Source organism: Oreochromis niloticus, unplaced genomic scaffold, assembly GCF_001858045.2.
Source record: "Oreochromis niloticus isolate F11D_XX unplaced genomic scaffold, O_niloticus_UMD_NMBU tig00007914_pilon, whole genome shotgun sequence".
In the NCBI taxonomy this organism is placed as follows: domain Eukaryota; kingdom Metazoa; phylum Chordata; class Actinopteri; order Cichliformes; family Cichlidae; genus Oreochromis; species Oreochromis niloticus.
Window position 1 is genome coordinate 100,345 of NW_020328842.1, and position 27,659 is coordinate 128,003.

The following is a 27,659-nucleotide window of genomic DNA, read 5'->3' on the forward strand; positions in this document are numbered from 1 at the left end:
GCTTTGGATTAACTAAAATGCCATATAACCATATAGTGTAGTATTAAGTAGACACAGCCCTGGAAAATAAAGGCATTAGACTATGTGTCCTTGGGGGGTAGAATGCTGTAGACCATGCCTGGGAAAAAGTACATAACAGGGGACCATCTTCTAGTGGAAAGTTACTGAAACACTGTTGTTTAGACTAGAATGAGAGAGCTTCTGTAATAAAACTGTTAGGGGCACACCACCATTTTGAGATTCATGGCAACGTGTCATGCAGGACGCATCTCCCTTCTAGAAGTAATTGAAATAGAAACAAAACAAAAGACAAGGAGCATGAGTTCAGAAATACAAGAACAGTTCACAGCAAAAAAACGCTGGAGTCCAGGAATACAGTCCAAAAAATCTAAATCCCAGCAACAGAAGTCCAGAAAAAAAACAGATAAGCTGGGTCAGCAACGAATCCATTGGGGCTAAGTCCAAAGACATTTCAGGAGGCCAACCCGGAAGTTGCCGGCACAAAAGTCCATGGAGCAGTTCAGGGGGTCCACCCGGAGGTCGACAGCACATGAGCCAAATCCAGAACAGTTCAGGGGGGCAACAGCACAAAAATCAAAAAATCCGGTTCCAGCCGACTGCGCGAAAGCAGCGGCGGCGACACAGGCAAAAAAACTCAGGAGGCCGACCACGCGGAAGGCAGTGGCGGTGACAGAGCAGGTCCGGAGGCTGACCACGCGGAAGGCAGTGGCGGCGACGACCTCGTTTAGGGGGCCGACCGCGAAGCCAGTGGCGGCGACGGAGCAGATCAGGAGGCTGACCTCGACAACAAAGAAGTCCAGCCAATGGCCTGGAAAGTGGCCGGCGAGGGCAAGATGGTTTAGGCCGAGCTGGATCAGACGACGGTGTAGCATCCGCAGGACCAGACGAGGCAGGACCAGACGGCAGCTTGGCAGCTGCAGAACCAGACGGCGGCATGGAAGTTGCAGGTGGTAGAGCAGGTGGTGGCTGAATGGACTCCCCAGAGCCGTCAGCGGACACGAGGCTGGGTCCTCCAGGACCCCCAGCTGACAAGGTGTGATGCTGGACGGGCTCCTCGGACCCTCCAGCTGACGAGGCATGATGCTGGCCGGGTTCTCCTGAACCCCAAGCTGACATGGCTTGATGGTGGCCGGGCTCTCCAGAACCCCCAGCTGACGTGGCTTGATGCTGGCCGGGCTCTCCAGAACCTCCAGATGAAACAGAAGACAGCTGGACGGGCCCCACGGACCCTCCAGCAGAGGCAGACGAAGGCTGGACGGGCCCCTCGGACCCTCCAGCGGAGACAGGCTGCTGAACGGGCCCCTCAGAACTGGTTGAAACAGTTCTCCTGAACTGCCAGCGGAGACAGACAGTGGCATGGGAGCCGCGAAGTGCTGGATTGGCTCACTTGAGCTTCCAGCAGGAGCTGATTCAGGGGCAGAAGGCGTTGAGACCCCTGGCTGAGTGTGTAGCTGACCAGGTGGCTGAGTGGCTGACAGAACTGAAGACTGAGCTACAGGTAGCGGGGCTGAAGACTGAGTCAATGCTTGGCCTGCAGCGTGAGTAGGTAGGTAATGGTGCGACGGACTAAATGGGTAGCTGAGCGATGGACTGAACAGGCGGCTGATCTAAAGACTGAGCTGTGGACTGAACAAGCCGTGCTAATGGCAGAGCACAGGAGGCTGACTGGCAGGCTCAGCTAGCGGGGACACAGGAGACTGAGCTAGTGGGGACACAGGAGACTGAGCTACAGAGAGTGTAGCTAAGGGCTGACCTACGGGGAGTGGAGATGATTGTGGTGGAGGTGTAACAGGTGGTGGAGTGGCTGACTGGACTGCAGGCCAGGGGTCTAACTGAAGGCAGTAATGATGGTTGTAAAGCAGGTGGTGGAGTGGAAGACTGAGCTGATGGCTGCTGGGCAGCGGACTGGGCTGACGAGTGGGCTACAGGCTGAACTAATGGATGAGCTGATAGCAAAACTAAAGATTGACCATACCAAGCTGCAAGGGTTTTAAGAAGGGTGGCTGAGTCCTCCTTGCCTGGGCCACCCATTCCAAACAGTTCAAAACAGAGCCTCGCTCTCAGATCCGTAATTAACCCTCTGGGGTCCAGGGTATAATTGGCTGTTTGTACCTACTTTTGATTTTACCTCTATATTTCACCTTTAAAAACTGTTTACTTTGCCTTGTTTGGTATCTTTTTTTTCAGCACAACCTCACGTGTCTGAATTTACAGTTAGTTTTTCATTTTGACTAACTGTATTGGCACAATTGATATAAAATCAGACAAAAATCATAAAATCCGAGTAGGAAAAAAGTAATATTTTTTTTATTGTAAAAACCACAAACATGTTTAACGAATGATTTTCAGAACTTAAAATGCAAACATAAATAGTAAACTTTAAAAACCTATGTACAATTTTTGAAACAACAAACTTATATGGAACTATTTGCCTAAAAATGCAGCCAATGCCTCAGGTGGTTTTTGTCCATCTATTTACAAGACTATCAGGTATCACAAAAAGACTTCACACAAATCATTTGTGCCATTCAAGAAAGTTCCTGTCCACCACAAGACCCGGGGGCACACCACAGGCTTGACACTTCCAGGGTGTGTCACTCCTGTTGTTCTCCTGGAGACAGCGCTTACATTTGAGTCTGCCTTTAGTGGCTTTCTGGACAGCATCTGTGAGAATGGGAATGTGTTCAGCTCACCTGCTGTAGGGGAACATCTGTCTTGTCCATGCCACAAAGCTGACACACCAGCTCCACCATGAAATCTTTCTGTGCCATGGGCTGAACCTGCTTGGCACTGCACATCTCACGATGCATGATGAATGCATTTGTTGTCGCAATGTCCAAAAAATGCAGCAACATGGTCCTGTACCAGCAGGCAGTTTTTCTGTGAGTGGAATAATACTGGATGAGCTGGTCAGACAGGTCAACCCCACCCATATTTTTGTTATATGCCATGATTGGTGTGGGACAGGGGATTTCTCTCGTAGCCCAGTGTCCATCTTTATCCTTCACCTTTCTCTTCACCGTCTCCCCTGAAAATGCAGGATGGATGGTGGAGCACACAGACACCTCACGTGTGTCCATCCACTTCACAAAAACAAGTGGGCCCTCTCTGATCCATCTCACAGATCCCCTTGGACATTTTCTGTTCAGAGCATTTGCCCTGTCTTTGGGACACCCTTTTCTGTTTTCCCTGTAGGTGCCACATGCACCAAATCTCATGCTTGTCAGGTCCAGGAACAGTCTGGGATTTGTATAAAAATTGTCCATGTAAACATGGTACCCAGTGCCAAGACAAGAAGGCTGAATAAGATTCATCACCACATCATAGGCCAGCTCATGCTCACTTGCAGTTTGATTCTTGCCAGTGTATATGGTAAAGCTGATGGTGTAGCCACTTCTTGATTCAGCCAATATAAACATTTTCATCCCCCATTTAGTCGGTTTGTCTTTCATATATTGGGTCATCCCAGTTTTTGCTTTGGTTGCCACCATCCTTTCATAGAATAGAATAGAATAGAATAGAATTCAACTTTATTGTCATTGCACATGTCACAGGTACAGGGCAACGAAATGCAGTTTGCATCCATCCAGAAGTGCTTTAGCCGCGATATAGATATAAAAAACTGCTAAATAGCATATTCTGGAGAGACACTGAGCCTCGCGTTGTTCACGCGCCGCCATCTTGGTCGATCATCTACTTGGTCATCATCTACTGATGACTCCCTCCTTGGGTGGTAATAAGCCTGGCAGGCACTGAGGGTTAGAGGTCTGCATTCCCGCGGCTGTCCCGCGGGAGCCGCGGGACCCGACCAGATTTCTTGCGGCGCGGGAATAAATTTCCAAATAAAATGCGGTAGCGGTCGGTAACTCTGGTGTAATTTGAACGGGAGCGGGCGGTCTGAAAATATAGCGTGCCCGACATTTTTTCGGAACAGCATATCTGTGATTTCCTCATTCTAATTGAGCACTGGTACAGCCAGTGCTCACGCCTGTTACACGCACTGAGCGCATGGATCAGTGCTTTTTGCACGTGCATTTTACTTGCACAGTCTGTGACTCTGTGCGCGCATCACCTGCATCAGAGCGCGCTTTACCAACATGGCAGAGCAAACTGAAGATGCAATTTCCTTGAAGGACGTTCAGCTGGGATTAGACAACGGTCAGTTTACTTTAAGGAAACCCACATCAGGCAAGTCTGATGTATGGGAGTCTTTTTCATGCGTCATAGACGCAAATGGAAAAAAATTACCCTTTGTATAATGCGATAAATGCCTCAAAGTTTTACCCTTTTGTAGTCACAAGACAGGAACCTCAGGTTTAAGGCGGCACTCATGTCCCATCATAAAGGGGCAAACAAAACTGGCATTTACTAAATCTTTGCTGGTGCCAGAGAAGTTTAAAAAAGAAACCAGAGACAAATGTGTTCAGTTTGTTTGCCAAGACATTCGACCGTATGATACCATCTCTGGAAAAGGCTTCACACAGCTGGCCCAACATTTGGTCGACACAGCAGCAAGAATAGGAAAATTCGATGTCTGTGAGATACTACCACACCCCACAACGGTGTCAAGAAATGTTGAAATGAGGGCTCAGAGTCTACGTAAACATGTTGTGGAGGAAATCACTGCAACAATATCGAAGTTTGGATGCGCTGTTACAGCAGACATATGGACAGAAACATATCGAAAAACGTCCTTTTTGTCTGCAACCATCCATTACGTTAATGAGCAATCTGAGCTACATTCAAGAGTGCTTTTTGCTGCCCCTTTTGACCCAAGCACCTCAAAGACAGGTGAAAACATTCGAAGGCACCTGCTGCAGAATCTCAGAGTGTTTGGCATTGATGCGACAGACATGGGCAAAAAGATTATTTTTGTCACAGATCGTGGAGCCAACATGATCAGTGCCTTACGAGAATACACGAGGCTAAACTGCACAGCGCACATACTAAACGTGACTCTCTCCAGTGCGTTTGGTCCTGCCATAATCGAAAAGTCTCCAGAGATCGCTAGCCTTCTGACTGATGTTAAAAAGTTGGTTACATATTTCAAACACTCAGGACAGCAGGGCAAGCTTAAAAAGTCACTGAAACAATCCATAGAGACACGATGGAACTCTAACTTTGACATGTTAAATTCTGTCTTGGAACAGTACGAAGACATTGCATCTGTGCTGACTGAGAGCAATAATTATGACAAGATCGGACGCATTAGCATCAGTACTCTTAAGTTACTAGTATCATTCCTAAAACCCTTCAAAGAGGCAACTGACGACTTGGAAACTGATAACACAGCTCCCAGTGCCTCACTTGTTCTTCCGTGGTCTGTGCGATTAATTGAGCACTGTACATCAGCCACAAAAGACCCTCTGCTCTCTGAAATTGCAACCGTCTGTGTAACACGGCTGAAAGAATTACTGTCAGCAGACAGCACTTCATCCCATTCTGTTCACATGCTTTATAAAATAGCAACCTTTCTGACACCAAATCTGCGAGGTCTGAGAATGTTAGATGAAAGAGGGCGACAGAATGTGATACAGGGAGTCAAGGAGATGATCGAAGATTTAAAGTTTGATCATGCACATGATGAGGATGTTGAACCAACACCTGCCAAAAGGCCTACTGTTCTTCATAAATTTTCAGATTGGGAGGAAGAGGAAGAATCATGTGGATCAAAATCACTAGATGTTCAGATTCAGGAGTACAGGACCATGAAACTTGAATTATCAAGTCAACAAAACATTTTGCAGTGGTGGAATTCCAACAGTTCCCAGTTCCCTGCCCTGAGCAACCTTGCAAGATTTGTCCTCTGCATCCCGGCAACGAGTGCACCTTCCGAGAGAGCATTCAGCCTTTGTGGTCGGATTTTGGAGGAGAGACGTTCAGTACTGAAACCCTCATCAGTCAGTGACATTCTTTTCCTGCATGGAAATTTAAAATAATTTGGATTTTTTAAGTAAGTTTCGTTCATTTGATTAATAGTTTATAATTTTGAGATGTCGTTTATTGTTGTATTTATATATGCATATTTTCTTTTATAGGAGAGACCTTGAATTCGACATTGGGACATTTTTTCGTTAAACTGATAGTTTAAACAATCATTTAATTTCGCAGTGGCCAACTATTTTGTTCTTTTGTTTACAATTTTAAGTGACTTTTTTTTTTTCGCGACACTTTCCCTACTGTGTTGACAGAAAAATGTTACGTTTGTATTTTACATAAAAATAACAAATAGGCCACAATGCTGTATTCGTTTTTATTTATTTTATTTTTGCAACACGTTTTCCATGTTAAAAGATAAATGTTGCACCTTGACAGATAAATGCATCTTGTTTAAGAAAAATAAATACAATCATTGCACAACCTGTAGTTTTATCTGTTATCTCTATTTTTTGGTGGTACCCCATTTAAATGTGAGATTTTGGAAACCAGATCTAAATTTAGCGGGAACGGTCGGGTCGGGTAGAAAATTATTCTAAGCGGGCAGCGGGTGAACAAAGACAGAATATACAGCAGGAGCGGTCGGGTGCGGTACAAAACCTTGCGGGAGCGGGCGGGAGCGGGACTAAAAAAACATTCCCGCGCAGACCTCTACTGAGGGTCTCATCAGATAGAGGCCTGATTCTAAAAAGCTTGTCATGACCTGGTGTTCCCTTCTTTGCGTCATTTTTTAGATCCTCCTCAGGATCACTGAGGTAGATGTTCCAAAATATGCTGCGGAACCTGTCTCTCGTCATCACTTTGGATGGAAGGGGCAAAGACAAGATATGATTCTGCCTCCAGTAATCTCTGAGACTTGGAAGTGACACAAGTGACATGTAAATCACAGGAGCATTTTTGTTTGTGTTTGCACAAATTGCACTGACTGTGTGTCATGGGTGCGGCTGTGTGGCAGGCAGGAAATAGGACCCAAGCGCAAACTCACGGGAAAACAGGACTGAACTCAAAATACAGATTTATTGCTGACAAAAGATAACAGCGATACAAAATAACATGAAACTAAACTGGGAGTACTAAGGAACTGACTTACGAGGAAACACACGGAGGGGCACACAGTCATGAGGGAGAACGCGACACAGAAATGAGGGAGACAGACATAAATACACAGAGGGTTAACGAGGGAAGTGTGAGCACACGGGGAACACAGGTGACACTGATAATCATAACAAGACACGGCAGGAGTGAATGCAACACTGACGGGAGACTGTCAAAGTAAAACAGGAAGTACAGAGGTTCAGACAGGAGGAGCGAGTGCACGACATAACGGGCTGGGGAAAGCATGAAATAAAACACAAGGAGGGGAGACGAGGGTTCACAGATACAGAAGGGCACACAGAGGGTAACCAAATAAGGAACATCTTAACTGAACAACCTAGGAACCAATGCATAAATAAAGAACAAAATACAAAAATACACGACTACTAAGAATGCTGGGCCAACATGGCCCAGGATCATGACACTGTGTCAGTAGCAAAAAACAATAAGAAAAGATCTTTTGGGCTTTGGGGGCAAAATGTCTCTATCTGGACTCCTGGTGTTCTCAGTGGCTGAAACCTGCTACATCCTGGGGTAATGTCAGCATCCCCCTCTGACTTCCAGGGCTCAGAGCTGAGATGTGGCTCCGCTGCCTGAGGCAGTGGAGATCTGGACCTGGTGGGCGTGTCACGCCTTCCCTGTCTCTCTGCAGACCTCCTACTAACACTGTGTAGATGTCACAGGCTGCTCTTCCTCTCCTTCTCTCTTTACCTCTTCTAGAAAAAAAAGTGGATCGTCCACTTCATCATCACACTCGTCACTCTCCAGCTCAGAGTCTGGCTCCGCATTTTCTTCCAGTTCAAAAAAGAGTTTTAATGCCTGATCCACATTTAGTAGCTGTCTCATTGTTTTGATACGTGACACGTCAAACAACAACAAATAAACAACTACAGAAGACACTAACTACACACTCCAAAACCACTAAATTTCTTAAATTTTCACAACTCAAAATCAATATCGCTGTCAATCGCTTGCTGCCGTAACTCCCACAATCTTCCCCTCAGCCTTAGCAACCAAATGTCGCAGGATTGCCATATCTTTTTTTGACTGGTTTTCCAGTCACCAATAGGAAAGGGAATGCTGAGTTGTTGGGTGGGGTGTGGGTGGGGCGTGGGTGGATGCTGATTCGCTTGCAATGCAAGCGCTGTCTTTAGAAAGTCCGATGTTTATCGGCTCGTCTTGCAGTAAACGTGACAGCAGTGCTTGGGAAAAAGTATACCAAATATAATGAATCATAACTTGGGTTTTTCTTGGCCTATTGACACAATTTATAAACTGGCATGTAGGTTGAAGTTTGCACTTTCAACACAAATTGAAACGGGATCTCAGTGATGCTCCCTCTCGCTGCTACGTCATCTTTAATCGCCAACATCATTTTGACGCACCGGCACGTCTGATGACCCCAGAGGGTTAATTGTATTAGTCCTTCGAAGTCCAAAACACTAATGTTACAGGTAGTGGATGCCAGGAAGGGCTCTGTGTGCAGGCAGGCCGAGATAAGGATCCAAACGCATGACTCGTGGATAGGGATGGGTACCGGTATCGCACCGGTTCTGACATAAACGGTAGTAACCAGATCGAAAAGCAGCGCACATTTCGGTGCTTTATTTCGGTGCTTTATTTTCCTGAGATGTCATACACTTTGGATTCTAGCCAGTCATTTTACCTTTCCAAAGATAGTAGGCGGGCCCAGGTATGTACATTCTTTTAGAGCAGAGCTACAGATTAAAAATGCCCAAGGCGAAGCGGTCAAAAGTCTGGCTGTACTTCACAGCAAAAGATGCAAACTCAGCAGCCTGCAACAAGTGCTTTAAGCTGATACTGTGATACTGTCAAAGGAGGCAACACCTCAAATCTGATGAAACACCTGGCAACGCATAGCGTTTTTTTAAAAGCCGAGAAATGCACCGTATTTGATAGCTTGCTGCATGACCTCACACCGAGCACATCTACTGCGGGTGTGGTGCCTGTTATCGGACCCGGAGTTAGCAACATCCCCCAAGAACCCGAAGAGGAGAGTCCTGGCCCCTAGCCCTGCCAGTGTAGCAAAGGGGTATCTATGGGCAGAAATTTGTGCCATCAGAAACTGAATTTGAATAAGTTAAATTTGAATTTGAATTAGTCGGATTGAATCTGAATTGTAACTTGAATGAAAGCTTTTGAAAACTGAATTTGAATTAGTTTAATTTGAAATTGAATTTATGGTTTGAAAATGAATTGATTTGCTTTGAAACTGCATTTTATCCTTTAAAAATTCAGCTCTCGAATAATTTCAGATTCACTTCTCACCATTCAGTTTCAGTTCTACAATTCAATTTCAGTTCCAAAATTCAGTTTTTTGGGACTTACATCCGGTTCCGGTTCAAGCGCAGATTAATAGAACTACAGACTGATAGCGTTACTGATGGGAATCTACAGCGTCTTGAGCTGAATTAAGACTTCAGAAGTCATTCGTCATGTCGAATGACCAGCGGATAAACTCTCAGGTTGGTAATAAATGTATTACATGTATAAGAACAAGCGTCATGTTAACAAATGATAGCCGTACAGTAACCTTTATGCTTATTGTAGCTGCTAGCTAAAAACGCTAATTTAGCGTAGTTTGCCCTGATTTCAGCTTTGACAAACAAATATGATCGACTGTTTCTAGTAGAATTCCAAAGTTGTCATCTTGTACCCTGTCAGAGCCCTGTATGCTTGCAGAGACCCCTACAGTAAGGAAACATGCAAAACGCTGTCCAAACCTTTGTATTTGAGCTTTATTTATGTCTTACACAGCATCCCAACTCTTTAGCTAACTTAATAACTTTAGCTAAAGTGAATAGTTAGTCTAATTCATTAGTGCAGCGTTACTGGATCACCTCTGTTTGAAGTTATATAATATGATATACAACTATCACTGAAACAGCAAACTTTGTAAATAAACAACACTTCTCATTCTCTAAACGTTTGGCCACAGCTGTAGATTACACTATCAGTGCTTGTTCACTCTTGACAATAATTACATTTCTAAATTCTCTTTGTGCATTTACAGGTAAACAATATCTAATATTTTATCTAAATGACTGCTTTGTCTTTGAAAAGGTGAAGAGCCTGAGGCCGGTGACACTCCAGTTCTACTCTAAGTACATCCTTACGGTGGCTCACAGGACAAGGCGACATTCCTGTCCTGCCAGAAGAGAAGAGAAACTTCAGAGTCTTCATGAAGTTCAACCAAAACCTGTCATATGGAATATGACAGGGGTCTGAAACTCCATTCCTCGAAGGCCGGTGTCATGCAACTTTTCCATGCCCTCGAGGACTGGAGTTTGAGACCCCTGCCGTATGGTGTTCATGCAGTTTTCTACCCCACAGTTACAGCATGTCTGACTGCCTGTACAGCATATGCAAAAATATATGATGAGTTTAAGCATGTGATGACTAAGGCCTTCCATTATGGTGTTTGTCATCACATGTCACAGACATCTGGATGATCATTTGGAATAAACAAAAAAACAAAAAACTTGTTACTTCATCTTTTATCTTTATTATTATTATTGTTCTTATTTTACATTTTTCATTGTTAGTTATTGGGTTTATTTGTAGTAGTCCTTTCCAGCTTCTTTCCCTCTTCCATGTTACTGTGTCAGCTTGTCAGCATCTATTTGGGGTTGGGAGTGGAACAGGAAGTAAGGAACAGAAAGTGCCATTTAAACCAGGAGAGGTTCTTATATTTCAGAAGAAGGGATTAATTCAAAAGAAATGACCTCAATGCCATATTTTATTTAGGAACCCTAGAGAGCACTTTGCAAAATAACACATTCTTATAATTTCACCCTCAGATGAGCCAAGCTACGACTGTCAGGGAAGGTGATGTAGGTACAGAGCATGTGAGAGTGGTTAAGTTAATGTCTCTTGTCTAGATGAAGGCACAAGAGGGATCAATGGCACGGCGTAGAGATTCAGTATCTTCAGTCTTCAGTGGACACTCCATTTCTGGCACAAAACACCTGTAAAAGATGGTCGATTTAGGAGGTGACCCGACAACTTCAGCCTGTCAAACATAGCAATGGAGCAGTATGTTTAAAAAAAAAAAAATCTAATTAAGCATGGACTCAGTACCCTAAGAATTATTATGATAGTTAAACACAGTGATAGTTGTATATCATATTATATTACTTCAAACAGAGGTGATCCAGTAACGCTGCACTAATGAATAAGACTAACTATTCACTTTAGCTAAAGTTATTAAGTTAGCTAAAGAGTTGGGATGCTGTGTGAGACATAAATAAAACTAAAATACAAAGGTTTGGACAGCGTTTTGCATGTTTCCCTACTGTAGGGGTCTCTGCAAGCATACAGGGCTCTGACAGGGTACAAGATGACAACTTTGGAATTCTACTAGAAACAGTCGATCATATTTGTTTGTCAAAGCTGAAATCAGGACAAACTACGCTAAATTAGCGTTTTTAGCTAGCAGCTACAATAAGCATAAAGGTTACTGTACGGCTATCATTTGTTAACATGGCGCTTGTTCTTATACATGTAATACATTTATTACCAACCTGAGAGTTTATCCGCTGGTCATTCGACATGACGAATGACTTCTGAAGTCTTAATTCAGCTCAAGACGCTGTAGATTCCCATCAGTAACGCTATCAGTCTGTAGTTCTATTAATCTGCGCTTGAACCGGAACCGGATGTAAGTCCCAAAAAACTGAATTTTGGAACTGAAATTGAATTGTAGAACTGAAACTGAATGGTGAGAAGTGAATCTGAAATTATTCGAGAGCTGAATTTTTAAAGGATAAAATGCAGTTTCAAAGCAAATCAATTCATTTTCAAACCATAAATTCAATTTCAAATTAGACTAATTCAAATTCAGTTTTCAAAAGCTTTCATTCAAGTTACAATTCAGATTCAATCCGAGTAATTCAAATTCAAATTTAACTTATTCAAATTCAGTTTCTGATGGCACAAATTTCTGCCCATATGTATCCAGCAAAGATCTGCTCCATTGCACGCTGGAAGAGTTTATTCCATACGGCATTTTGAGAAAACGGAATCTGCCAAACGGAGAGCTGAAGGTTGTGAACATGGATGATTTGTGGTCAAGTGTTATCTGCCAAAAGGAGCATTTCGCATCTAGGACAGAAAAGACTGTGGTACGCATAGGGTGATATGGGCGTTTCAGCGCTTTATTTAGATCTCTTAGATCAATGCATGTTATTAGAATTTTTCTTGTGGGTTGCCACCATAGACAACACCCATTCTGTTGGCTCAGTGACAGGAGTGATCACGCCCAAATTGACCATGCAGGTTAATTCTGCATTAACCTTGTCTTGCATTGGTACTGGTATTTTGCGTGAAGGCTTTGCTATTGGCTTGAGTTCTGGGTCTATTTTCATGGAATAGGGTAACCGGAAGCTTACCAAGTTTATCTTCGAAGAGGTCTAAATACTCTGAGAAGATCTGATAGGTTTGTAGCTTAACCCTATTCGCTGGAAGGTTAAAGACAATGTAATTACACAGCAAGCAAGACACGAGTAGGCAACGTCCTTTATGTTTTACGTGCACGGGAGAGAACTGAACAAACGCCTGAGTTTACATGAATATGCATAGGTTCGTTAACATATGACGTATACATACACACAAAGAGTACCTTGCCTGTGCGTTGTGTAAGTATGTGTGTGTGTGTGTGTGTGAGAATGTGAACCTGTGAAGACTCCCCAAAGCTGGTGCCAGGAGTCTAGCGGTCCATCTAAACAAAAGGCTCTTACACTCAAACAGATATATGTGTGTTTGTTATACCATATATCAGCAAGAGAAGATACGACCTCTCCTAGGAGGTGTGTGATCTATGCCAGAACACTCTGAAGAGGAGTGAACGCACTCCCCTCTTCATGCTACACAGAGTTGTTACAGACCTCCTAGGATGAGACAGTCTTTCAATCTACAAATGATTATATACTTCTAAGCATATATGAGTAAATATTTCTAAGCATAAATGACAATAAACAATACAAATCTAACAAGATCTGTTCTGAAACGTTCTTTTCTTCATCCATGGCTACATGGTGGACTTCTTTGTTCAGTGTGATTAAGTCTAAGCGGAGTGAGTCTGGTAGGCCAAGCAGAGGTTGTATGTCTCGTTTCACTACAAAGAACTGCAGAGGGTATTCCTTGCCTGCAGAGTGGCATGAGAGTGTTGCTGTGCCAGCTGTTGGAATTTCCTCACCTCCATATGCTACCAGTTTGGTTTTCTGTGATGGCAGGAGTTTTTCATCTTGTTTCAGTTGTGCAAAAAGGTTGGCTGGCATGACATTACATTTGGCACCGGTATCCACTTTGAGCTCTATTGGTTTTCCATTGATATGCACAGTGATGAAAATGTCATTCTTGTACGGAAAACAGGGATTCACAGTGTCTATATTGATCCCATTCACAAAGAACATTTCCTCATCACTGCTGGGCGCTTGCGTCTCATTGTGGTTTACAGATCTCTTTTTAAATTGCCTTGTTTGTGATGACTTGCATTATTTGTGGAAGTGATTCCATTTTTGCATTTATGACATTGCTGGCCATACGTTGGGCATTTATCTCTTTTTGCCTCGTGGCTGCCCCGACAGTTGTTGCAGTTAGTTATTGCGTGAGCGGGACTCTGATTGTGTTGCACGCCGCTCATTGCCTGTCTTTGTGTTGAATTTGTGTAGGTGTTTTTTCTTTATTGTGTGATGCAAGGTCTCCACCTTTGCTGCCATTTGTTTTGAAGCTGCTAGAGCTTTTGTATGTTGATCTGTCTGCTTATATATATCTGGCACATTTCATTTGCTTTGCTCAAAGTTAGGTCACTGTCACGCGGCAGATGCTTTCTCATGCTGTCACTAGTTATGCCACAAATGAGTCTGTCTCTGATGAGCTCGTCTTTAAGCTGCAACTGCCTGCCTTATTTTTCAAGTCACTCACATAAGACTATTGTTTCATCTGGTCGTTGGTTTCTGATGTTAAACTTGTGCCTTTCCATAGTTATGTTTGTTTGGGGATTACACAGTTCGCGGAATTTGCGTTTGAGACATTCCGGGTCTTCTCTCGATTCTGCTTCGGTCACTAATCGTCTGTGTTCTCCTTCCCCTGCGTGCACAGCGGGTGTGTAAATGAAGGTGCACTCCTGCTTGATGGCTTCAGAGCCGGCCAGGTTTAGCAGGATGAACGCTCTAGTTCGAGCATCCTTATCGGGATGAGCAGCGGCTATGAAGATGTCGTATTCTTGCTCGAACAAACGCTACTTCTCGGCAATGTTTCCACTGAACACCAACGGTTCTGATCTACGGAATCCGTCCGACATGGTCGTTGATGCTTAATAGCCTTTGCTACAATAGCTGAACAACGCTAGCTGGTCACTCGCTTGCTTTGTCCGCAAAGTGCTGAGAAAACTTTAGCCTTACCACTTCATTGGCAGTTCTTTAGCACACGACCAAACCACAACTTCTGACACCATGTTTGATATTTAGTAATGACGCTGGATTCGTGATTTCTTGCGAGCTTTGTTTACTATGTAACTGAGCAGGCATTACATGCAAGCAGCTTGACTCCTGGGGGCGGGTCTAGCGTTAGACATTTTCTCACTGGATGCATGTGCACTGTACTACTTGGAACAGGTATATGAAACCAGCATTAATGAACAATACTAGTCAGATATTCTACACCTCCTTTATCCTTGCTTGTACACCAGAATGTGACCCACTCATCACAGATGCTCCATCATACCCTTGGCCAACAAGGTTCTGTCTGTAGTCCAGCCCATGTTTTTCTAAACAGCCAATAATGTGGCTGGTCAGCCCAGCAGCATCCAGTCTATCTGCCTCTTGAAACCCCAAGAAACTCTTGTGTATTGCACCATTATAGTAGTATCTAACTATAAAAGAAATTTACTCTGATTTACTGACATCTTTAGCCTCATCTAAAATGACTGAAAATGGTGCACTGTCTTTAACTTCTCACATCATCTCCTCAGCAATCATTTCAACTAAACATGACAGAATTTCATTCTGGATGGTTTTGCTGGTTTACATAGCATTTGTGGCTTGTTATTCCAGTCCCCTTTTAACCATAGGGTCATGATTGCCTACCATGTTCAACATTTCTAGGAAAAATGACCCTTTTATTTGAGTCAGCAGACTCCCTGTGTCCACGCTGAGCTACATTCTTTGAAGCAGTCAAGATTAGAATTTCTGCTATAGTCTTAACCCTTTAAGACCTACCACAGAACCAAGTGCACCAGAGCTTATCTTTATATTTTCACATGCTGTAGTCCATTTTGGGGAGCATTTCAAGTTGCTATACATCAATACAACCATTATAGCCCAAATTTTTAATAATATCAATGCATGAAGTCCATAGTAACTACATAAATTGCAAAAAAAGTGCAATAAACTCCAAAAAAATTGAAACTCGTTTTTGTTTAGTTTTCTTACAATTATATTTCTAGTTAGAGAAATTTAAAAGGTTTATCCCTTAAAACTGTAAATACAAAAAAGTTGCACAAAATAGTTTCCAACCACAGGAATTTTTTTTCCAGTGTCTTTATAGTTTTATTTTTGAGATACACCAATTTTCATATACTGCAGGAAAAACAAAAATAAATATTATAATGCCAGTTTGCAAAAAAACCAGCATGTGGATCAACATAAACAATTTCCAGCAGTGCAATTTGAGTTCTAGACATCACAGAAACTATACAGAAAAGCATAAAGTCAAACATGACCAGTATACAGTTTTTTTCCAGTTTCGGGCAGGTAATGGCGGACATGCAATAGTTCCCGCTGATGTCTATTCCAACGTAGGAAGTGTTATGAACAGCTGATCGGATCGGCAAAGTGTGTTTTTGGATTATTATGTTTTTGTTGCTGCAAGTGCTTTTTATGCAATTTTTGCAAAGCTATATGTGTAAGGAAACCGTGAACAAGATGAATGCATAAGATTTAAGTACAATTCCTCTGGTTTCATATGCAAAAAAAATTATTGCGCTAGTTTATGTGGTTGCAATTCTACAGGGATTTAAAAATAGTTATACAAAACGGAGTGTGCCCGCTCCGACCGTTCTTAAAGGGTTAAGTACGTCTGATCAGGATCCTGGGTCTCTCGACCCAGCGTTTTGAGTTCTTTGTGACTTAGTATTGTTATCTGATGTTTAAGGTTCTTTTTGTTATCTTAGTTTATTCCATTGTGTGCTAGTTTAGGTTTCCTGTATTCTGTATAGTTCCCTGAGTATTTTATAGGTTTCCCTTGTATAGTCGCCCTCTGTGTGTCTGTGCTTATATTGTGTTGCTAGTTCTGGTGCCTTCGTGTATTTCATCATGTATTTTCTCTCTCTCTCTCTCTCTCCCCAGTCTGCATCTCTGTGTATTTCCTAGTGATGTGTCGGTCACGAACGAAACGGCTCTTAGAGCCGGCTCTTTGAAGTGAACAACGAAAGCCGTGTTTTTTTTTCTTCTTTCGCTCACCCTCTCTCTCTCTCCCGCACTTTTTTTCGCTTCACTCCATACGTGAGCCTTGTGCTTGCGCTGAGCAGAGGGGGGAGGGGTGGTAGTTACACTTGCAGTAGCCAGTGTTGGGAAGGTTACTTTTAAAATGTATTCCATTACAGATTACAGAATACATGCCCCAAAATGTATTCTGTAACGTATTCCGTTAGGTTACTCAGTGAGAGTAACGTATTCTGAATACTTTGGATTACTTAATATATTATCATGCTTTTTACAACTACGTGAATCTACTATTGCTGGGTGATTTATTACTATTACTGAAGGTCCGCAGCTCCGAACCTTAGTAAAGGGACCTCTGACTAATACGTCGGGTTCCGTGTCTGGCTCGTAGCCGAAAAATAGCTTTACTTTGTTGTGTGGGTCAACTTTGCTTGCGAGAAACAGAGAGAGGCGTTGAAAGACTGCTCCAACAGAACTTATTGTTTTCGGAGGAAAACACGAACACAGTGTACAGTCGAGTCTTAACCCTAGAACACTATCGCTATAAATAGTAACACAATCACATAATAACCCGATATAATATAACCAATAAAAAGTAATCAAATATATCAAAATATGACAACACATGACAAATTAGAGTGGTCTTCTTTTACTTTCAACTGTGCCATGTCTAACAAAATGAAAAAAAAACCCTCCTAAAACAAAATAATGACTCTGGAAAGCTGGTCTTTGGTCCACCCATTCCTGGGAAATTTGAGACTTCCCTGGTGAAGGCACAGGCTCCTCGACACGCAAACAGCTGCAGGAGAGAGAAATCATGTAAATGTATTTGCTGGGGTGTAAATCACCCAGCGATAGTGTTCTAGGGTTAATAGCGTACTTACAACTGGGCTCGTCAGGCACTCTTCTTGGCTGCAGTGGTTATTATTATATTTACATGCTTCCAGCTCCCGTTTTTGCTCGATGACAGCTCGGACTTTTCCACTATCCTCTTTCTCCCTCCTCTTGCTCACAGACACATAACGTATGAAGTCATTTTCAAAATTTGCATGAAGAACGTTCCAACCAATGGGGTTTTGTTGATAAAATTATGCTCTGCGATTAGTCGATCTATTGTCACCAGCAATGGCGGTCCTAGCCTGTTTGGCACCCTGGGCGAACACTCTCTCTGGCGCCCCCCCCCACACATAAAACATATTAAGGATTGTACATTAACATAAAACTGTTGTCGGAACTATACTGAATTTCACCAGAGAAACACACACACACACACACATACACATATGAAGAGAGAGAGAGTATGTATAGTATGCAAACGGCTACCAAACAGCCATCATAACTCGTGATACAATGAGAACAGGACAAATCAACAATTGACAATGACTAATTAATATTGTGCTGAACACAGTCCAAAAGATTCAGTAAGCTACATCAGTGTCTACAAACGTAAACAGATGTTTTCACTATCCCTACTAATTGATGTTATCCTGTTGTATCTCTGTTTCGTCAGTGCTATCCTCTATGCTGTTGCATGCTGGGGCAGCAGGTTGAGGGTCACAGATGCCAACAGACTAAATTAACTGATCCACAAGGCCAGTAATGTTGTGGGGACAGAGCTGGACTCCGTAAGGTGGTGTCTGAGAGGTAGATGTTGTCCAAGATAAAGACAATGTTGGATAATACCTCCCACCGACTCCATGACATGACATGCTGGCTAGTCAAAGAAGCACGTTCAGTGAGAGACTGAGATTACCAAAAAGCACCACTGACCGACACAGGAAATCATTCCTGCCTGTGGCCATCTCCCTGTACAACTCCTCCATCTAACGCACTGTAAACACTGCAATAGTTACACCCTTTTTACACACGCTGTTTTCTACTCTGGAATATTCTCGTCAATTTTCTTGATATTTATTTATAATCACCTCTGTTAATCATTGATATTTATAATTGAGTGATCTGCATATATTAATGCTATTTCTTAAATGTGTAAAATCTTTAACATAATGTATTGTTTGGAGTTTAATCTGTTACTGTTACTATTTTTACCATTTCTTCTTGGAGCAACTGTAACCCACATAATTTCCTTACGGTTTAATAAAGTATTCTGATTATGATTCTGATTGTTTCAGGATACATGACCTGCCATTGTCCAATGACACATCTGCTTACCTGGATCTTTTGCTCGTTTCTCCTCTTCTTTTCTCTTTTTTTCTAAACTGAGGACCTGATGGCTTCAAACTTTTCTTGTCCATCTTCCATTGGTTTTAATTTTGCAAGCTACATTGTGGCAACAATGTAGTTTGCCATCACCAGTGTGTGAATGGGTGGGTGACTGATTGTGTAAAGCACTTTGGGGTCCTTAGGGACTAGAAAAACGCTATACCAATACAGGCCATTTACTGGGAAGCAGCAGGGCCCCCTCCCGGTTCGAGCCCCGGCTCGGACAGTCTCGGTCGTTGTGTCCTTGGGCAAGACACTTCACCCGTTGCCTACTGGTGGTGGTCAGAGGGCCCGGTGGCGCCAGTGTCTGGCAGCCTCGCCTCTGTCAGTTCGCCCCAGGGTGGTTGTGGCTACAACGTAGCTTGCCATCACCAGTGTGTGAATGGGTGAATGACTGGATATGTAAAGCGCTTTGGGGTCCTTAGGGACCATAAAAGCGCTATATAAATACAGGCCATTTACCCTTTTGACGGGTTGTTTGTGAGACTTTAAGTCATCAAACTGTAAATTATATATGTTAAATTGTTATTGATCCCTTTACCCCTAATCCTGTATATTTATTTTCTTACTCTTCTTATATTTATTGTTTGTTTACTTGCACTGCTGTAACTGGAGCCTCGTCTCGTCTCTCTATATACTGGACTGTATGTAGCGGAGATGACAATAAAGTTTACTTTGACTTCAGCAGCGAGCAGGCGCACCGAGGGCTCTCGCACTCACTTCTCGCGTATAGAATTTTGAAAAAACATCGGTGCAAATTATAAGTCTGTATCATAATGTCCGGTGTTTCCGTGTTTGTTGGTTTGTTTTTATTTTTTTATTTTGCGGGTTGGTTATTAGATGCTGCTCCAGCCAGCCAGAGAATCCCCGCCCTCCCCTCCCTGTGTCATGGTCCTGGGTCATGCGACCCAGTGTTTCTGAGTTTCATGTTGTTTTGTTATTTCATCTGTATTCCAGTTTCTTTTCATTTATCTAGTTATTCAGCCATGTTTACTTTGCATATTAGTTCATGGTTTATCAGGTTCCCCTGTGTGTCATGTCTACGTCTCCATGCTTCCTGTTTTACTTTGAAAGAGTCCAGTATGTTCTTTGTTCATTGTATTTAGTTTCCCTTCCCCTGCTCTGTCATTAGGTTCATGTGTGTCAGTGGTGTTCCCATGTGTTAAAGTTCCCATTGTTGTTTATTGTGTCTTATGTGTCATGTCTCTGCCTGGTTAATGCTGTCATGCCTGTGTCTTGTCATGTTTTCCTGTTTATTGTGAAAGTCCAGTTTTCATGTCATTGTGTTTTAGTTTACATTTACCCCCTCCAATTGCACAGCTGACGAGCTGCCAATCTCGGATCATCTACTTCTCTCCTTTAATGTTCACATGACTTTCTCCATAATTAACAATCCTCGTATTATTTCTTTCTGGAATATCAAGAATATAGATCTTGACATCCTTTCTTCTGCTCTCTCTAGCTGCTTGTCTCTTAACAATCTGTCTATTCAAGATGATCTAGTATTTTATAATAATCATAGCCTCAGTAGTATTTTGAATTCTCTTCCTCCACAAAAAAACAGAACTGTACTCTTCTCCCGCTCTGCACCCTGGTACACACCTGAACTCTGACTATTGAAAGCTAAAGGCCGACGGCTTGAACGTCTTTACAAGAAAACTGGCCTTACTATTCATAACGATATGTTTAATAATCATGTTCTGTTTTATCAGGAATGTATCAGTCAAACCAAATCTGCCTATTATTCTACCATTATGTTCATGTGAGGACTCCACCAAGACCCTATTCTCATTATTCAACTCCTTTTACAGGCCACCTGATTCTCTGCCTGCTCATCTCTATTCATCTAACTTCTGCGACTCTCTAATGCTATTCTTCACTGACAAAATTCATAAAATACACCTAGACTTGGTCCCTAATGCTCAATGTAGCTCCTCCGTCTTAATTCCACCCCCTTCTCACTTCCCTTCTGTTTTTCAACTTCCGTCTTTAACTGATATTGCTGATCTCATCCACAAATCAAAGCCTTCTACCTGCCAGCTTGATCCTATCCCCACTGTTCTTGTCAAAGCCTGTCTACCCCCTCTCCTTCCCCTCATATCTGCTATTATTCACTCTTCACTCACCACTGGAACTGTTCCTGCTTCTTTCAAAGTTGCCGCCATCACCCCAATCCTGAAAAAAACAGGTCTAGATCCCAATAACTTTAACAATTTTCATCCTATCTCCAACCTACCATTACTCTCTAAAATTCTTGAAAAAATAGTTGCTTCACAAGTCCATCTACACCTAACTGATAATAACCTTTACGAACAGTTCCAGTCTGGTTTCTGTCAGGAGTTTATTTTTAATAAGACATTCTTCAGGTTGAATAAAGACACTCAGACAGTTAGAATATAATAACAGCAACGTGCACGGGTGAGGACTCTGGCGAGACACACACTGACTGCAGCCGACAGTTCTTTATTTATAGGTTACATCGCGTATGCAAGCACATCACATTTTCTTTAAGCAAGTTCCTCTAAACTAACGGTTGCGGGTGGGTGTGAGTCAGATGTGTGTATGGCTGTGCACTTTTGAACTCTTGTGGTTTAGGTGTTGCATTTGTTTTCTGCTTAGATAGTTTGTGTTGCAGGGTTCACTGTCAGTTCACATGGCAGTGAAATGGGGAAGTACAGCAAATTTTGTGAAATATATAAACACTCTACAATATGCTTGAAAATTAAAGATAACTAAACAACGAATAAAACACATAAAACATAAAATCTTACAACATTCCCTCCTGTTGTTAATATATTTCACTCATACTCTATAGACTTCAGTAGACAATCACTTGCTTGCGCATTTTCAATTGCTACATCATGTTAAGTACAGGAAATTTTAAACACAGTCTTCTTCTTCTTCAGTTGCTATAGGACTATAAGCGTGTGCTAGGAAAACTCCGGTTGCAGTATCTTTAGCGACTTTCTTAATCAAAACTTTAAAACATGGTATAATACAACAAACAATAATGGCCAACATCACTAAAATACTGCATGAGACAGTTGCTAATACTTTGATTGTGTCTGCCCATCCCCCAAACATGTTCTGGAAAGCCTCGTCTAGTCCTGACCATGTTCCTGCGTTTTCCTTCAGTTCAACCTGTAAATCTTGTAACGTTTTCATAGTTTGTTCAAAGGAGCCTCCTGGGGCTGTATTGTTGGGGATGAATGTACAACACATATCTCCAAACATAGCACAGACACCCCCACGTTCAGCTAAAAGCATGTCCAGTGCCATTCTATTTTGGACCGTCATGAGTGAGGTGGCAGACAGTTGTTCTCCTAGAAGTTTCAATGCTTGGTTGGTCAGGTTGAGGTGGCGTTGTTGGTTGTAATAAACATAATTTATCCAAGCTACGTTTTTGTTTACTTGAACAATTGGAAATAGGGAGGCAAAACCTGCGGCCACTTCACTTTGGGCCTTGTATTCTCTTGGTATTCCTCTGGGCACCCCTATTGCGTCGATCCATGCCTTATTGCCTGAGTCTTCCACTAGGCTCCAGCGTGAGCGCGGGGAAGCGTGGGTATGTGTTTTTGGGATCTGTATAAGTATTTCCTGGGCTAAGGTTACTATGCCACAGATTCCTGTCCAATTTGCAGGCAGCCTTTGCTTAAGGGTGCCATTGCACAGCCACAATAGGCCAGGAATTGGTCTCGTCAGTTTTGGCACTAGTATACTTTTTATAGCTCTGCCCCAACGGCTGTCGTTGCGCGTGTTGTTTGGTGCGCGCAGGTGTATGTTAGACACGTTGTATATCTTTGGACCTAATATTGAACATACGGTTTCGTTTTTACAGTTACGCCAGTTTGAGTACTCGTTACCATACCCAACCACGGGCCATATTTCACTACAATGTGTTGTATCGGTGTCGAAATGGCGTGTCTTATTTGGATAAACGAAAGATACACCCTGCCTTTCTGGGACTCTAAGTCTCCATAGGCAGACCATGGTCATGTTATGGGCTAGTTCAGGCGGCGTTACCGGAAGTGTTATTAAGTTCTTTATTGGTTCTTTTGGAGCACATGCACGCAGGCTTGTATTTATTACTGTTTCTAGAGTTTGTAGCAGGTTTATGAGGAGTGCCATTTCAGTTTTGTTATGGGGTACATAATTATGCATTAGTTGGCATTCCTCTGACCAGCATCGTCGTCGAGTCCTGTTGGGGACTGGGTCCTCTCCATCTGAAATGTCTGAGTGTTCATTTTGCACGTCTATGTCAGGCATTGTTTATGAGTGTCTGAGTAGTTACTTGAGTGATGGGTTGCTCTTCTGGTTCTGCAGGTTGGACTGATCTTCCTTTACTCTACCGGGCAGGTGGGGCTAGGTTGGTGCTCGGGCTACAATGGGGTTTCTTCAGGTCGACCAAGTTCACCAGATCACCTAGTGTGTCGACTGAAAGCGAGAAGTCAAGAGGGCGGGGTATACCCAATCTGCCCTCTCCTCCACTTACAGATCACTAGATGATAGGTGGACTGGCACAAAAAGTCTGGGCTTGTGTCCCCTTGTACTTTTTTGGCGTGGCTCTGGTGGATCCACGAAGGTCTTTCAGCGATTTTGCACGCTGTCGGTGTTGTGAGCAGGACCTGATAAGGGCCCTCCCACCTCGGAGAGCTCCAGTTTTTCGTCTGGAGTACCTTGATCAGGATCCAGTCGCCTGGTTTCAACCTGGAAGAGACTGGAGAAGAATCATTCGGCAGTTGGTTGCTCAGAACTATTTCTTTGTTCTCTAGCAGTTTTGTCATCCACTCTGCTAGGGTTGTTTCTCTAACTGATTTGTCTATTGGTTCACTGGTGATAGGCAGAGGAAAAGGTCTACCATGTACAATTTCAAATGGTGTCAGTTTCTGCGAACATTGGGTTAATCTCATCCACATTTTTACTAGGCCTATACACTCTGGCCACAGTCTTCCTGTTTCTTCCATGCATTTTCTAAGCCTCTGTTTTATTGTGCCGTTTGTCCTTTCTACTAGGCCGGCACTTTGAGGATGATAAGCACAGTGATATTTGATGCTGAATCCTAGTGCTTCAGAGACTTTGCTGATTACCTCATTGACAAAGTGTGTCCCATTATCTGATCTTATCAGAGTGGGGATGCCATATGTTGGAATAAAATGGTTACATAAGCATTTTGCTGAAGTTTCGAAATTTAGAGTGTGTTCGAAATTTAGAGTGTAAGTGTTTTGGAGATTATATCTCCTATCCCTCCTGTTGACGCATGGAGAGTAACTCCATGTGTCACTAAGGCTGCTGTTTTGTGTAGAGATTTTGGAAGTATTGGTTTTCCTTCACAAATCATCAAGTCATCTCTTAGTTGCGCTCCGCATTTCAGCCATTTCTTTTGCTCAGCTGTGGGAGCTGCTTTTTGTTCATCCTTTGTCAGTAAAATTGTTTCCCTTTGTAATTTCATAGTCATTCTTCTGATGTGCTGCACACTTGCAAACTGCTAAATGTCGCATCACATGACGAGTTTCCTCCCATGTAAACAGATGTGTGCCATGATAAAACCTTCTCCACACACTAGAAACAAAAAACTAATTTCAACCGTTGTTACATCTTATTCACTTATTTTATAATACAGTTATTTTTTCAAATCTAATATCAATCAACTAATTTGCATATCAGCTTATAATGCGCTAAATTGACAGGTCAACAGAAATACACGTTCAAAAGATTATCACAAAAGAGAATTTCCTCCATACAGTAAATTACTTGTGTTGCATCAATCAAGCAGAAAGCATCTCACAATTTATTGTATTACCAACTAAATTTATTGTCTGGTCACTGCTTGGTCATACCAGACTCTCTCTGTGTCTTTATTTTTCCTTCTCTGTTTTCACAAACGTTTCACCTATTGTCCTGCAAGCTGGAGAGTTAAATGTCAGTAGTGGGTAAATTCAGCAGTTGATAACAAAACTATTAAGTTTTTCCTGTTTTAACACCAATGTGAGATATAGAGGCGCACATATAGTGTGTGCTCTAGTGTAAGCTGCTCTTCATTGCATGTATGTGTGTTAGTACGCTTGCATGCAGGGCCTCTGGGCCTGTCTCACCCAAAAGGGCATTTTCTTAACAGTTGCCTTTCACTCGCGTGTGTTAAGAAAGGCAAATGTGCTTGTAGCAGTTGTGAGATTATTGTGCTGTCATATATTACATTATACCTGTAATCAAAATGAGTGAATCATGATACTGCTGGAGGCCACATCATACTTCTTAGTTAAAAGAATTTGAAAATCATTAGATTTATTAGATAGGTTTGTATTATCCTATACTGCTGATTCACTGCTGATTTACTGTGAGTGAGTTACACTGTTTCATGACATTTCATACTGCCGAGTTATGAAGAGAATATTGTATTCAGAGAGCAGGGGCCTCTCTCTCTTTTTTTTCTTTGTGATAGTAAAGAGAACAGAGCACATGCCACGGGAGCGTCACCCCCACCCTTGGTGGAAGCAGAAAAACAGGGAGCCAAGGTCATAACTCAGGCTCACAAAGAGTCAGAAAGAATGTGAATACTTAGTTTTGTGGCTGTGGCGCATTCTGTATAGCTTCTTTTCTTTGTTTAGTAGCTTTCTGCCTTCACCTGAGGGTGTGCCCTAAGCATGTGACTTCAGGTCTCCATAATTGGAGTTTATTTAAAGATAAATAAGATGATTTCATATATTGCTCGCAGATCATGCACTAGACGGTATGTTGCAGTATTAGCCTGCTTCAACACTTAAACAAAACATCACTCTTTGTTTTATTATTATTATTATTATTATTATTATTATTATTATTATTATTATTATTATTATTATCCTGTCTCAAAACAGAAAATGAAATTGTAGTTGTTCTTGGCTGAGAAACACAAAACCTCTCTTTTTTTTTTCTTTTTTTTTTTTCAAAACAAGAACCTAAGTTTTAATTTCTCAGCCTTGTCACATAAAACAAAACAGATAACCCAGCTCTCAGCTGGCTCTGGACTTATCATCATCAAGGACACAAAAAGAAAAAGAAAAAGCTGCTGCCAGAAACAGAGCAGAAGTGTGAGGAAAAAACTGAGCTCACAGACAGCTGCATGTGTGACCTTTAATATGCAGCTTCTGCTCTAAAAAACAAATAAAAATAAAAAATGTGTAACTTGCTCATCAGCTTGGTAGTGTCCACATATTTAATTCATTTTATTCAGCTTCTCAAACCTGTAGCTTTAGCTGTTGTATACAGGGTTTGACTCATTAGTTGTTAGTATAGGTTTGCTCTTTATCTCAACAAAGTCTCATCTAAGATGACAGGTTTACAAGCAGGTCAGGTGTCTCTATGCACCTGATTAGTGTAGTTATTTCCTTATTTTCTTCATCTCCTATATCATTGTACTGAGTTTGAGCAAACCTTAAGCTTGAATCAGACTACTTTTAACAATCTTCCACCTCACATCATAACTGACTGAGGTGCCTCTTCCTATTAATAGTATGTCATTATTAATGTTATCATTGTATTGTTTTTCCTTTTTTATAACAGCAATAGTATATTACAATACACTACTTTACTACTAATATACAATAGTATATTAGTTTATATTTTATTATGTATCCATCACGGGTCTGTGTGAACCTGCAGCTTCACACCTTCCCAAGCTGGAGACATTTTCCTTGGCTGAACAATGACACAGCCTTAATATGCCTTATGCATCTCTCTTTTTTATTTGATATATTTTGTGTGAATTATCTGGTTTCACGCATTCTATTCATTCAGCCTGGTTGTCTTCCCAATTTTGTTTCATTGCTTTAATTTAAGTTAACCTTAATTTAACCTTTTGTTCATTCCACTTCATTCCTCTTTCCATGCTTTAAAATATTACAACTCTTGTGTATGCTTTGATTTCTTTTTAGCTTCCTTTTCAGTATTTGTTTCTGCTTGGAGGGTTTCTTATAATTTAGTTAATGCATTTTCCCTCCCACGTGGGACATTTAGTTTTCTTTGGATTTCTCCATCTATATGCACTAATTTGTCCAGTGCCCGGACATTTCTTTTCTAGCCACTGCTCGTCAGCAGTGAGTTTTGTTGTTTTATTTCCCATTTTGATTTTGTGTTATTAATACTACAAACAGAACTGTGTGACCTTCTCTGGTATTAGAGTTAGGGGAGGTTATTAAGGCAGCCTTCTACCCTTGTCCTAATGTCAAGGGCGGCCTTAATTTTATGCGATGAAGCGCAACCTTTTCCCTTCCTCACCAGTATTTCAGTCGACACAGGAAAACAATGGAAGTGGTGTAGGGTCCTACTGTCCCTCTTCAAATGACACTCACTTCCTCTTTTTAAATACAAACAATTCACATACGCGGCAGTGTAATCCTGTTTTAATTGACACTTTCTTTTCCCATTTACTCCCAGAGTAAATTTTATCGACTACCAGCTTTTATTGTTACGAAACGAGTCTCTTCTGGACTGCCAGTTTCGTCTTACAAGCGAGTCTTTTAGACTACCAGCTTTTTTTATTGCGAAACGAGTCTCTTCTGGACTGCCAGTTTCGTCTTACAAGCGAGTCTTTTAGACTACCAGCTTTTATTGTTGCGAAACGAGTCACCTCTGGACTACCAGTTTCGTCTTATAAGCGAGTCCTTTTTTTAAACTGCCAGTCCCTACAGGACGACTTTTTCCCTTAGAAAAGTGTCAATCTAAAAGACGATTATTCGCGATGTGCCTTTGAGTGTTAATATTCACCTGGTTATGATGATATAAGTGCCGGTCAGAGATTCCTCCTCGTTCCCCAGGATCGTGGACCTCTTACTAAGAACGCTGGCCAACCCCGAATTCACGTAGTTGGTCTTTTCTCCTTCATAGGAAAGAGGCTGTCGACAGACTTCAGCGCGGGTCTCCACGATGTCAGGAAACGACGAG